This window comes from Lissotriton vulgaris, chromosome 3_1 (genome assembly GCF_964263255.1).
Source record: "Lissotriton vulgaris chromosome 3_1, aLisVul1.2, whole genome shotgun sequence".
NCBI lineage: Eukaryota > Metazoa > Chordata > Amphibia > Caudata > Salamandridae > Lissotriton > Lissotriton vulgaris.
In genome coordinates, this window is record NC_141689.1 from 571,499,566 (window position 1) to 571,512,225 (window position 12,660).

General features: G+C 51.1%; 1 protein-coding gene across 1 annotated transcript in view; it reads left to right on the plus strand.

Moving 5' to 3' along the window:
- The first annotated feature begins 218 nt into the window (after positions 1–218).
- The window catches only part of VCAN (versican), a 165,686-nt gene continuing 153,244 nt past the window's right edge, over positions 219–12,660 (plus strand). The window contains exon 1 of the mRNA XM_086960854.1: positions 219–469. The gene's annotated coding sequence lies outside the window, so the exon portion shown is untranslated. The remainder of the gene's footprint in view (positions 470–12,660) is intronic.

Below are 12,660 nucleotides of genomic sequence, written 5' to 3' on the forward strand. Positions count from 1 at the left end.
CATCTGCTAAAAGCAGCAGCTGGGAGAAGGAGGGAGCCAGGGGGAGGGCGCTAATCTCAGTGACTCACTTGGTGCTGGACCCCGGGCTCCTTCTTTTTTTTCATTAACTTGGAGAAAAGGGGGTGTGCGAGGCTGAGCCCTCCTCTCCTCCGTGCCAGCGCCCCTCCCCCGCCAGCACCGACGGCAGATTGATATATCCACGAGGGCTGTCAGAGCTCGCATTTGAACTTGCAGCCAAAAGTGGCTGGGTGGCTCTCCCCTCACTGCCCGGGCTCGGACCAGACGCACAGCACCCACACTCACCCGGGAAGGAGGGCATCGGGCAGGCGCCCCTCTCCGACTGGAACCCTCAGAAGCCGAGGCCGCCAAGCACTGGACTCGCAGCCACCGCAAGCACCGGGCACGGGATTACAAGACTGGCCACCCCGCGACAGAGCCCCGCGATTGATGCACCCCGCGCCTTCTTCAGGTAATGCTCGGCTCGCACCGCACACGTCAGTCTGGCATATGCGGTGAGACCGCACTCGCCGCATGCTTGCAAGCTTGCCCCAAGGCAGGACCTCGCTTTTCAGACTCAGCGTGGCAGTAATTCGTTCTGTTTTTTTAATTCCCTCCATCTGCATTGGCGATGACTTCTAAGACAGGGGGCATCGCCCTTTCTTCGGACATTCACATGTGGCGCGCAGTTTTTGTCTTCTTGTTTCGTCTGCGCAGCGGCAGCTAAACGAGGGCTGCATTTGGGGGGTAAAGTTGTAGGGTTCGTTTCGAGGGGGCTGATGACCGGGGCGGGGGCACACTGAAGTAAGCCGTAGTGTGTGAAGTGTTGGAGTGCTGGGGACGCACCGTGTTTCACGTCTCGCCGAGCAGCTCTGGTGGCTGTTGTACGGGCGGCAGGGTACAGTGGGGAGCGGGGAGTGCGCCTGCTGGGTGAGTGGCACGGCGATGCGTCTTGCTCCGGCTGGTTTTGTTCCAGGAGTGCAGTGTGCCTGGAAAGCTCTTCGCCTTCTTTCTAAAGCCTCTCTGCATTCAGTGCAAAGCGCTATTGTCTCGGGCTGGGAACCTCACAGGCAGCTTCTCAAGTGGGCAGATAAAACTGAAGGCACCCAGCGGAAAGGAGGGAGGGGGGCTATTGGCATCGGAGGGGGCACGGAATGATGTGTTCACTGGAGCTGAACCAGCTTTTCCCAACCCTGGAGACAACGACCTACCTTTGGGGCTTGGAAGAGAATGCCTTTTTAAACGAGAAATGTCCTGCTTGCGGGGTTCTGCTTTGCCACTGCAGCGACTGGACAGTTTAGGAAACAGAGAAAACAAGCAACAGAGATGGGAAAGTGCCAGTTGCAGCTGCAGGCTGATCTGAAAGAACGGGTGGGTCAACTCCGCGAGACACCACCCACGTAAGCCACAGTGTCTACGTGGAAAGGTTCAAGATGTCACAGCCCTCACGATAGCGCCGCTGTCCGTGTGCATTGCGACCCCCTTGGTGTCCGTGGGGTGGCTTCCTTGAAGTGCCCCGTTACTGCCCCCACCCAGTCACACCGGGAAGAGTGTGAGGCTGTGAACTGCCCTGTTAGCACTTAAGGAGGGGTTCTGTGGGACCTGCGCTGGGATTTGTGGTCACCAGTTAAATATTGACTTAGCGCTGGCAGTGTTTCTGCCAGGCAGCCCAAGAGGTTAGCCATTAATCTGCCCCACAACCCCCGCATGACCTCAGCGCGGGCCGGGGGCTCCCTTTGAAGAGCATGGAAGTGTGAGAGGCCACGGTGTTTACTCTCCATCCTCCAGAAGGTGCTGCGAGAGGAGGTCTGTTGGGGTGGAGCGGTGCAGAGGGTACACTGATGCGGAGGGCGCTGTGGTTGCTGCAGACTGGAGGCACGCGCTGTCCGACCGCACAAGGATGACACAGGCAGTGGTGGGTGAGAGAGGCGGGGGCGGACGCTGAGATGGGGAGCCAGGGAAGCACATTCTGAAATCAGGCGGAGCTAGGGCAGAGCTAAGGCCGGGGACGAGGAGGGAGGACTCCGGACACAGGAGCTAGGACGGGAGAGGGGGGGGCAGTGCAAAAGTTGGGATGGAATTGGGCAACCGCGGTCAGGAGCGGAGACCGCATGAGGTTGGGCCCAACCAAAACGGGCAGAGCTAGAGGGTACACACGGAGAAGGACAGGACCTTGACGAATAGGACACAAGCGGCCAGGCGGTGGGATGGAGGAGCTGGGAGGGCCAGAGACAAGGAGCTAAGAGGGCAGAAGCCGCGGGACACCGCTTGGGGTAGGGGTTTGTAGGCTAGAACCTGGGTGAACACCCTTGAGCCAGCAGGACTTGATGGGCAGAAGCTAGAGGTGACGTCCAGAGGGGCTGGGGAGGTTGGGGGCAGATGTTGGAGAGGCAGAAGTGTGGATGGCAGCAGCTGGGAGGGCAGATGCTCGTGGTGGCATCTGGGTGGACATGGCCTAGGATGACAGCACTGAGGGCGGAGGACCTGGGAAGTGAGGGTCGGGGGTCAGATCCCCGGGGAGCACAGCTTGAAAGGCAAGGCTTGTGACTAAAAGCATGGAGAGGGTCGGGAGGAAAGCCTGGTAAGGGGGGCCTTGAAAAACGAAAGTTCGTTGTGCTTGAGAGCAGGGGCGGGGCGGTGGAGCGCCTGCGAAAACAATGCACTCTCTGCAGCACGTTAAAAGAGCACCCTTTCCATGTAATATAAATTAGGCTGCTGTTGGCGGATAGTGTGACACATCCTTACATACGTGTTTTATTGTCATGACTGAAAACGCAAGTATTGCCAGTGCGTCAACTATAGAGAAAAGAAAGGGCTGTCATTTCAGTAATGGTAAAGTCCAACGCGCTGCAATGGATTATGCTTTTCCAGGCAACCGCCGCAGCTAGAGCTGCGATGTCTAGGAATTAAGGACGCGCTGCGATCTGCGAGGTGCGTGGGCGCCCCCTGCTGGAGGCGGCCGGGGGTGGCTGGGACCCCCAGCGGGTGTGAGGCGCGTGGAAGCTCGCGCAGGCCGGCCTGAGGTAAACGAACACCCAGCCCCTGGCACGGTTCCGAGGAGGGGCTCCCGCCCCTGCCTTCGAGGTGGGAAGGAATGACACACACCAGTATCCCACATCAAAATGCCGCCTGCGCACAATGCCCGGGGCAGCAGTTAGCAGACATTAAAGGCTCAGCCTCAAAGTCTTCTCCTGAAGGCGGGTTTTGTTCTCCAGCGGAGCGGTGAGGAGAGACGCTCTGGGTGCCACTGGGAGAGAAGGGGGCCGGAGGGGGCCACACACGGGGAAGAGACAGCGAGTGCAAACCGTGCCATCCCCCCTGTAGCGCTCCCTAATATGTGAGGAGGGGGTACATCCATTCTGAATGGCAGACAGTTGAGTCCTCAGTTCGCTGTCTCCCTTACCCTAGGCCCCCTTATGACCTTTAACCCCCCCCCCCCCCCCCAAGCGTGTGCTAAACTTTTCGCATTTGCACGGCGTGGGTCAGCTGGCGGACTGTTCTGCAAGCGCCTGACGAGGCGCAACACAGTTCTCCAGGAGCTTGTGTGTGTGTGTGGTGGTGGGGTGGGGGGGATCTGAGGGGGGGGGGGGGGTAATCGCCCCGTTATGGGAGGTGGGCATGGAGGAGTGGAAAACAGGCCTTAAGTTGAGAGGCATCCGGGGAAGTACCTTTTACGAGGAACAATAGCTACTGGGGTATTGTGGCTTTGATGAGCTGTGAGAAAGCAAAAGACACACAATTGATGGACGGAATGCAGAACAAATCAAACATTCATCCCCAGTCAAGAGATCTGGGTTAAATCCATCATTCTTTTGCTCACCATGCCCCCCCCCCCCAGTGAGCGATGAAGCTACATTTTTGACTCTTACTCTTGCCCGCTGGGTCCACGCCCATCTTGTGTATAGCTATCTGGGCAGCCTTTAGGTGAAGTTGGCGCTATATAACACAGCACATAAGTACTGCAGAAAAGCAGAAAGAGTAAGTGTGTTCCGGGGAACGAGGGAGGAGAAGGGTCAGCAATAAGACGGGGGACATAATGGAGCGAGCAGTCCTGAGAAGCGTAGTGGGCGGCGCTAGATCTGTACTAGTCTAGTGGGCAGAGAGATGGGGCAGGGATGTGTTTGGAAACAGCAAAAGGAAGCTCTTTTGGGAAACTGTCTTATTTGCCAAAACACACACATTCCCCACACCTTAGGTCGAGTAACCCCGCGGCCTTGCTGTAAGGTCCGCTGAGTGAGCCTCGTGGCTGGGACCCCACAGTTGCCCTCCTTGGACCGGTCCAAGTCTTATTCTACTTCAATCCTGGGGGGGGGGGGGGGGGGGGGGGGTTAAGTACATCAGAGGCGGGGGCGACTCTCTAGGTGGCTTACTGCTGCCAGCCCCCCGTCTGTCTGTCTGTCAGGGCGGCCCACGGGAGAGGTCCGAAGCAGAGTCCAACACGGAGCTCGGTTTCAGGAGAGGGGGGCGGCCTGCGGGAATGAAGGGGGTGTCTCGCGTAACAATAGACAGCTCTACTGGCGGCTGCCCCACATCTGCATGCAGTGGGGTCCGCAGCTTAGGAGAGGGCTGGGGCAGGCACACACCCGTGACTAGCGCCGCAGAAGGGACAGAGCGCCGAAGAAGGGATGTGCGTATGGGGCCCGATGACTGTAGGAGGGAGAGTACGGGACTCAGGCTTCAGGACACCGGGAGGGGCGACAAGTGCTTCAATGGGGGCCAAGAGTTATCGAGGGGAACGAGAGACAGGGGAGTAAAGCAGCAGGGGGGAGGGGACGGCGGGGCAGCCCGCCTGGAGGCCCCCGTTCAGCCAGAGGCCAAGGGACATCCTTGAGGTATTGGAGGCACATGGGTCCCTATCATGTTGCGTTTTCCCTATAGACCTAGAAGGGTCGCAGGACGGGCCAGGACTGCAGAGGGATGGAGGGATGAATGAAGGAGGGGCGAGGGAGGGGAGGCCTGAAGGACCCACGAGCTTCAGAAGGGACCACGGGCGTGTGGTTGCAGGAGGAAACAGGGTCTGCAGAGGCATGGCTTGCAGAAGGGGCCGAGTCAGTGTTGCAGGGGGACAAGGGGCTCGCGAGAGAGAAGGACGCGCGCAGCCCGGGCTCCAAGTAGGAGGGGGAGAGACAGCGATGGAGCCAGTGATGGGGGAGGATTTACAGGCTACATGAGAGACAGACATTAGAGTGGGGGAACCAGAGAGCCCGAGGTCCGGGGGAAGGAGTGAGGAGGAGTTTATGCTCCGTCTACAGAGAACGAGCACCGACTGAGGGACAGCGATGGAACGATGGGATTGGGGGCGGGGCGAGGAGGGGGTGGTAGAAGGATGTGAGAATGCATTGGGGCATAGGCTTATGGGGGGTGGGGGGTGGTACGCTTCTTGAGTGGTCGAGGTTGCCTGCCGGCGAGTTTGCTACCTCTTGTATTATGTTTGCTCACAATTGTCACTTTTGCCTCATGTAACTTAACGTCTGCTTTTGTAATTTGTTCACTTGTAATTTTCTCCTCATGTATCCTTAACCTTCCTATTGTGAAGCGCTCTGACACTTTCAGGTTGAGTCCGCGCTATATAAAAACGCACAAATAAATTAAATAAATAAATAAATAAATAAAAACCCAAGCACTGTAGGAGGGGTCGAGAGCTCCAGGAGGGGGTAGGGTGGGCTGTGGCGATCTGAAGGAGGGTAAAGACTACTGGAGTGAGAGGCAGGGACTGAGGGCGGGTGAATGGGCAGATGGGTCCACGTGAGGGATGGACTTATTTGTGGCTGCTTGAGGTAGGGGGAGGGGTGCCCTCAGACGAACAGAGTGACAGAATGCAGAAAGTGGCAAGTGCTTCGTGGGGGAGCACAGGCTGTAATCCACAGCAGGGCCAGCAGGAGGCGATAGGAGGGACTTGTGAGGGAGGGAGGTGTGACTTAGCGTGGCCGCGTGCTTCAGAAGCTCTCGAGGCCTGCATTTGAGGGAGGGGCCAGGGCAGCAAGATGGACCGAAGGAATCACCGCTGCATGCTACAAGTCACCGTCTCCACCGGGAGGAGTGAAGCAGAGCACTGGTTGGGGGTCGTGTCGGCATAGGGGTCGAGAAGGGGCCATTGGCTGCAGAAGTGAAAGTCTGCTGCAGGGCTAAGAGGGACCGAGAGCTGCAGGAACGACAGCCAATGTGTCAGGGACACGAGTGAAGGAGGGACACGGAGAACAAAGAGCTGCAGGGGAGGTGCGGTCTATTTGCAGCTCGGGGATGCTACAGATAATGCAGGCTGGGGAACATTGCGGAGGGTCAAATGGTTGCGGAAGGGAGAGCATGCGTGATGTTCCCACAGCTGCAGGAAGGGTCGTTATGTGGCGGAGAGGCCACAGAAGGAGCCGGAGCGCACTGCAGGAGAGGCGCTGGGAAGAACACTGCACACAGACACCCGCTGCTTCTGGAGGGGCCTGCAGGGAGCTGCGGCCGCCAGAGGGCGAGCTAGAGCAGTGCAGGAGGGACTGAGGTGGGACGGGGAGGCCAGCGGGATGAGCGCTGCAGGGGGCCACGATAGGACGAGGTATCCTTGGAGGACACAGGGAGAGAGTGCGGTGTGCAGCGGAAGGGTGCTGGAGCGGCCCAGATCCCTGCCTGCCGCCACGTGGCCTGGCACGCACTCACGGCCACACCACAAACCTGACGCGGCTCTGTCATATTTCATCACTTCTCAGGCACGTGCCTCAAGAAAGGCCACGCGAGTGTCTGACATGGCAAAAAGCACAGAGCGCGCTCCTCTCCCAGAGGCATGTCGAAAACCCCACAGTGCAAAGAGAGCTCGGATATTAGCATGTCTTCAGCGGCTGACACTTGTGTTGCATGGGTGATCTACATTGGAATCAATGGAGTTTGCATACCACCCTGTCTATTGAGTGCTTAGATACCTGTGGGTCTTTAGCGCTATAGGTAATTATGAGGATGACAGTAGCTGAGCGTGGCAATCACACCCGCCCCACACCTAGGCAGCACCCTACTACAGAAGGCGCTCTGCAGAGCTCCTCCCCCCAAACCAATAGTGTGAACCAACTGGCCGAACGGATTTTTTACTGCTTCAAAAGACAACCGGCATCAAAGATAGCAAGGGTGGGGGGTCAGGTGATTGATGGTTCATTGAAAAGGGAACATTTGGAAGAGATTAACTGACCAGAGTTTACTGTTCAACACATGCAAGGAGGAAACCAACCATATGTGCATGTCTTTAGGGCGGAGGAGCGTTTAGAACAAGCATTGGTATTTGCAAACGCTCTTACATATGAATGAAACGGCATTTTGTGTCATTGATGGCGTTTGGTACTCAATAAATAATCATTCATGCACTCTGTCACTCATCTGTGCAAACATTCATCCATTTATCCATCCATTGACTCATTCTTTCATTGACCCTCTGGCACAAGCACAAAAAACACACACAAACACAACAACATATGCAGGATCAATGAAAAGAATATATGTAGAAAAAAGAAAATATGCGACAGTCTAAGCATGGCGGACATGTATTGTATTGATTTGTAATTGCATTTGTATAGCGCTTACTACCCCTGACGAGGCGTCAAAGCGCTTTTTTGGCGAGTAGCACACTACTCCGGGATCCATAGAGGATTAGTACTTGCAATATGAATCTGAACATGGTAGCGGGTATCCATCTTGCGGAAGTATTTTAGATAGTCTATCTTTATTTTAAAGTTCCAGCATAGTTGCCACAGTTAGAACTATCAACGTGTTGGCCATCTTGGAATGGTAAAGTAATGATACACTATGGACAGCAGAATTCCATAGTGGCCTCCTGATTTAGAGGAAGTTGTCATATGGGATGCGGCAAACTGCAAATTAAATTAGCAGTAAGCAGTAAAGTTGTTATCACTGCCTTGAGAGCGGTTTTATCCTCTTAAGAAACATTACAATATTAAGAGAAGAAGCAAAGAAATGAATGGGGAATTATAAATGGAGAACATTAAAAACTAATGGACTGGCCAAACAATACTGACACTGAAACACACATTTTCAGGTGGATGTATGTATGTGATCAGAACATGCTCTCATTCACAGGGTAGGAGAGCCAATGACTGATGTGGACTGTACCATTAGTCCGTTCAGGATGCTATCTTGGATTGAAGCAAATGTAAATGATACTCAGATAGACTAATAGCTAATAGCGGAAAAGAGCACACTAGAGATGACCCAAAGACCCTCTATTTATCTAGATAGAAATATATTCAAACATTTGGATGAACACATTATTTAAATATTTGTTTTTTGTATGATCCTGGTAGACAGCTGAGAAGAGATTTTAGCAATGATTATTACAGTGCAAATATTTTCACCTTAGGATTTGTCAGAGGCAGTAAAGAACACTAAAATCCTTCCTTGCAAAGGTAATCTACAATATTTCATCTAACAAAATGGCTATTTGTAGAATTTAATACAGAGAAATAATAATCCGCCTTAAATGCCTATTGACTTTAAAATGCGCTTTTCATAATTAATATCAATATGTTAGGCCTACTGCGTTAATCATAACTTTCCACACAGATCAGACCTATAGAATCAGAAATATTATTCCTAGTGAACCAATCAGGCCTCTTTGTGTTGTCAGTGACCTGTCACCATAACCAACGGAGGCCTCCCGTACTGAGTTTAAGCTTTCCCACATGGCAACCTTCAGGCGTATGGCCATAAATTACTTAATATAGAAAATGACAGTTGTCAAGTGAAAATACTATCTCTCCTAAAACAGCTGAACAAGGATTATTGTGGTGGATACCTTCCACCTACTTGGTGTTATTGTCTCTCTTACCTGCAATATACAAGGAAAGAACAAGCCTGCTATGGTGTATGGCAGATACAAGGGTAACAGAACACTTCATACCAACCTGTTAGGTAAAGCGTGCTGTGCACAATAGCTTTAAAAACACCTCAAAGTGAGTAAAATCCAGTGTAGGCTAAAAGGGAGGCCTAATGAAGTGTTTAAGAAAGCACATCTGTTAGGTATAGTGATCATCCCTGTGATTACACACAGAATTGCAAACAACACACTTGACAATGCAACAATCATGTATGGTAGACACTACATGCATTTAAAAAGCAAAAGTTTTGCTCCATAGTTCCTCTGGTTGCACTGTGAGTCTGTAGTCACATTCCATGCCTATATAAACAGGGGTAGTTGACATGATTAAGTAAGGAAATCATCCTGCAATGTGGGTAAGAGTCGGCTATGCTGTATTTACTGCATCAAGCCGCCCCCTCAGCCTATACATCTCAGAGTACCACACCAGGGCCTGAATATTAGCCGACTTGCGTTATTCATTCTAATTTTAAGTAATTGTGCTGAAGTGCGAGCACATGTATTGCAAGCCCTCACTCCGTGCTGAAGGGTGTGGATCACCAACATAAAATCCCTTACTGTCTATGGTAATCTGTGAAATTTCAAGTATCAAAATATCTGCCTACGTACTTTAGCATATTGTAATAGCAACCCATCCTTAAAAGCTTATAGTTTTTAGCACATGTTTTTCACAAAAAGGTGGTCAGTTCTACTGACTTTGTCATAACATTTCATATTAAAAAAGATCAAACCTATTAAATCTGGCATTACTTCCCCAGGAAATGATTAAGCCTGTTCCACATTACAGCTTGCAGAACAATATGCACCCCTTCTCAACAGGCCCAAAGAACAGTCATCACAGTGAACACTCCCAGGGTTTGTCAGAGTGGGTGACCACTACCAAAACCCTTACTTATTACAGTTATCTATGAGATTATGTATACCAAAATACCTGTCAATAGCCTGTAACACAACCAGCTGTTAAAGGCTTATTTATTTTAACAAACGTGCTTCACAATTATTAAGGCAGACCAACTGCCTTTGTAATACGTTTCATAATAAGTAGGGTTGGGAGGTAAACTCTGCGCCGCCAGAGGAGTTCGCAGAGATTTACCCACTCCGTGCTCCGTTTGGAGTGCGGAGTTTAGCAAAAACTCCACCAACTGCTGCATGGTGGAGGTTTTCTCGCTCTCTGCTCCCCAGCATTAAGTTGGTGAACAAGAAAAAACGTGCACTAGACTGCCTCCCGGTGAGATTTCTCAATGCGGGCCGTCGCGGCAGGTCGCTACAGCTCGCATTAAGAGAGTTGCAGCTCGAGTTGCAAAAGCTGCAGCTTGAGTAGAAAATCTACTCTAGTGGCAGAAAGAAGCTGCGCCCTCTGGCACACAGCGTGGTGCCGTTCGCGCTGGATTTACAGCACGGGACAAGCTACAGGCGCTAAAAATCAGCACAAGCAGAGCAACGGACCAGAATTCGGTCGCTCATGGAAATCCACTGAAGCTCATGGAGTTGTTAGGTAACTCCATGGAATTCAGCAGAGTAAAACCCCGGGAGTTCCTCCCATCCCTTGTAAATAGGAGGAAAGTCCTATGCCTTATGTCATAATTTTCCTAGTGCTCCAATCAGACACATAAATTCTCACCATAACCAACTCATGCCTACTGTTTTGAGCATAAACTGCACTCATCAGTCATAGTCAGAAAATTAGAAAGGTGTACAAAGCTACAATTCGCTAAGCAAAGTACAATCTCTCCTGAGAGGACTAACCAGGGTTTCCCACTTCTATATCCATGGTTTGTCACAAGAGGTAAACAACACCAAAGCCGTTGCCTACTAGAGTAATCTGTGAGTTCCATGCAACAAAATACCTGCCTGTAGGCTTTAATATAGAGTAATAGCAATTAACACTTAAAGGTCAGTTGACTGGTGGTGAGTGCTTGCAATGTTCAACACTCCGCCCATCATCCCCTTTGGTTTTGCTATATTGTAAATATGGAGCATCCATGGTGGCACAAGGGTTTCTCAGGGTGGCACAGAGAAAATTACGCATCTCTGCAGATGCGTCACAGTGACGCATCTCTGCAGATGCGTCAAAGTGACGCATCTCTACAGATGCGTCACTTTCTTGAAAATCTGCCCCAGGGTATCTAGAGGTACCGACTGCTCAAATCACTTTAGTAAGCCTTACTGGCCAGCATTGTATAGTGGGAGAGGGCCTTCTCCTCTGCAGTAGAAAGTGAAGACATACTCCCGGCTGGTCTGGAATATGACGATAGAACCACCTTTGCCCACTTTGCACAATCTACCATCTGCCCTAGGGCTCCTTTTCAGACAGCTCTCGCCCTGCCTTGGCATGGCTATGGCTCCCAGCCCCGTGCACACAAGATATCCTCCAACACTTGGAGCCTGGAGCTCGCAGCCCATTATTCCGCCACCCACTTAGAGGAAATGGCTTTGAGAGCGGACAAATGCTGCTTGTCCGGGGCTCTCCAGCAGCGGCCCTCGGGAGCGGAAGGGACGTGCCAAAAGTGGTGTAGGAGAAGGTGCAGCCCGCAGCCCCCTCCCCTGTCGCTGTCTGCGAGATTTAAGGCAGACCCGGCGCTGATTGGTCAAACAAAATACAGCGGACACCAGCAAGCTCAAGAAGTGCTCGCAGGTATTTAAAAAAAAAGACGTAAAACTGTAAAGGCATGTTATTTTGACTAGGTTACATGTCACAATCTATCAAGATTGCACCACTATCTAGACGTTTATGTATGTGCAAATTTAGGACAGCATTTTTGAGACATTGTTATGAAGTCCCACCGAGCGACATTAACATAAATCTGGGATCATTTTAGTGGAGGAGGAATATTAATTACCCTTACACTGCCTGGAAGGGCATCTTTTCTTCCTCAAATTCAAAAGATATAATAGAAGGGAATTGTGACTGGCACTTTCACTCAAAAGCGTGATTGTTGCCAATTACTCCGAATCACTTTAGACAAACATTACTTATTGATTATTCAGCGAAATGTAAACGCGAGGACACCAGGGGAGGGGATTATGACCGTTCTCAGGTGCACCACTCCAAACCATTAAAGGGGCCAAAGGTCGTCTCAGTGACTTTCACGAGCCTGCCACAACCTCCGCCCACGCGTGAATTCACGATGACATGTCTGCAGTTCTCATGGCGACCACAAGAGGCCGTAGCATTCCTCAGTTTACTATCCTAAAACAACACCAGGATCAGGTCTATTTTGACATCAAGGTTTAAATTGCGTGAGATTAACGTTTAACCACCAGCTTCTGTGCAAAAACAATTGATAAACTGGAATATGGAATCCCTGACAAAAAGCAAGAGAGACGTTTGGAAAGGTGCCTGCCACCAATGACAAACCAGTCTCACACTGTGGTCACAACCTTATGGTCTAAAGATGGATCTGGAAACATATCGCATCCACAATGTCGATTACTACTATTTTGAACTAGACACATACGTACTATGATGACTTAATAGTAGTCCATAATGTGGGTGGGATTTTGCTTCTGGTCGTTATTTTGAAACACTGTAGAGACGCTCACCTCCAAATTGAATTTACTGGTATTTAAAAACATTAAAATGAAAGGCGTCACCGTAGCCACATTCACCCATCTTAAAAAGTCTGGCAATGCTACAGCAAAATTGCAATTTGAAAAGTTTATATAGGACTTGAACTCTCAGCTACTTCCGAACACTACATTAATGTGTTACATATTCAATGAGGTAAGCATCCAAGACTATCAAGCTCTTTATATGTAAATTCTTCACTTCAATTTCAGTGGGTTTTTGGATAACCAAA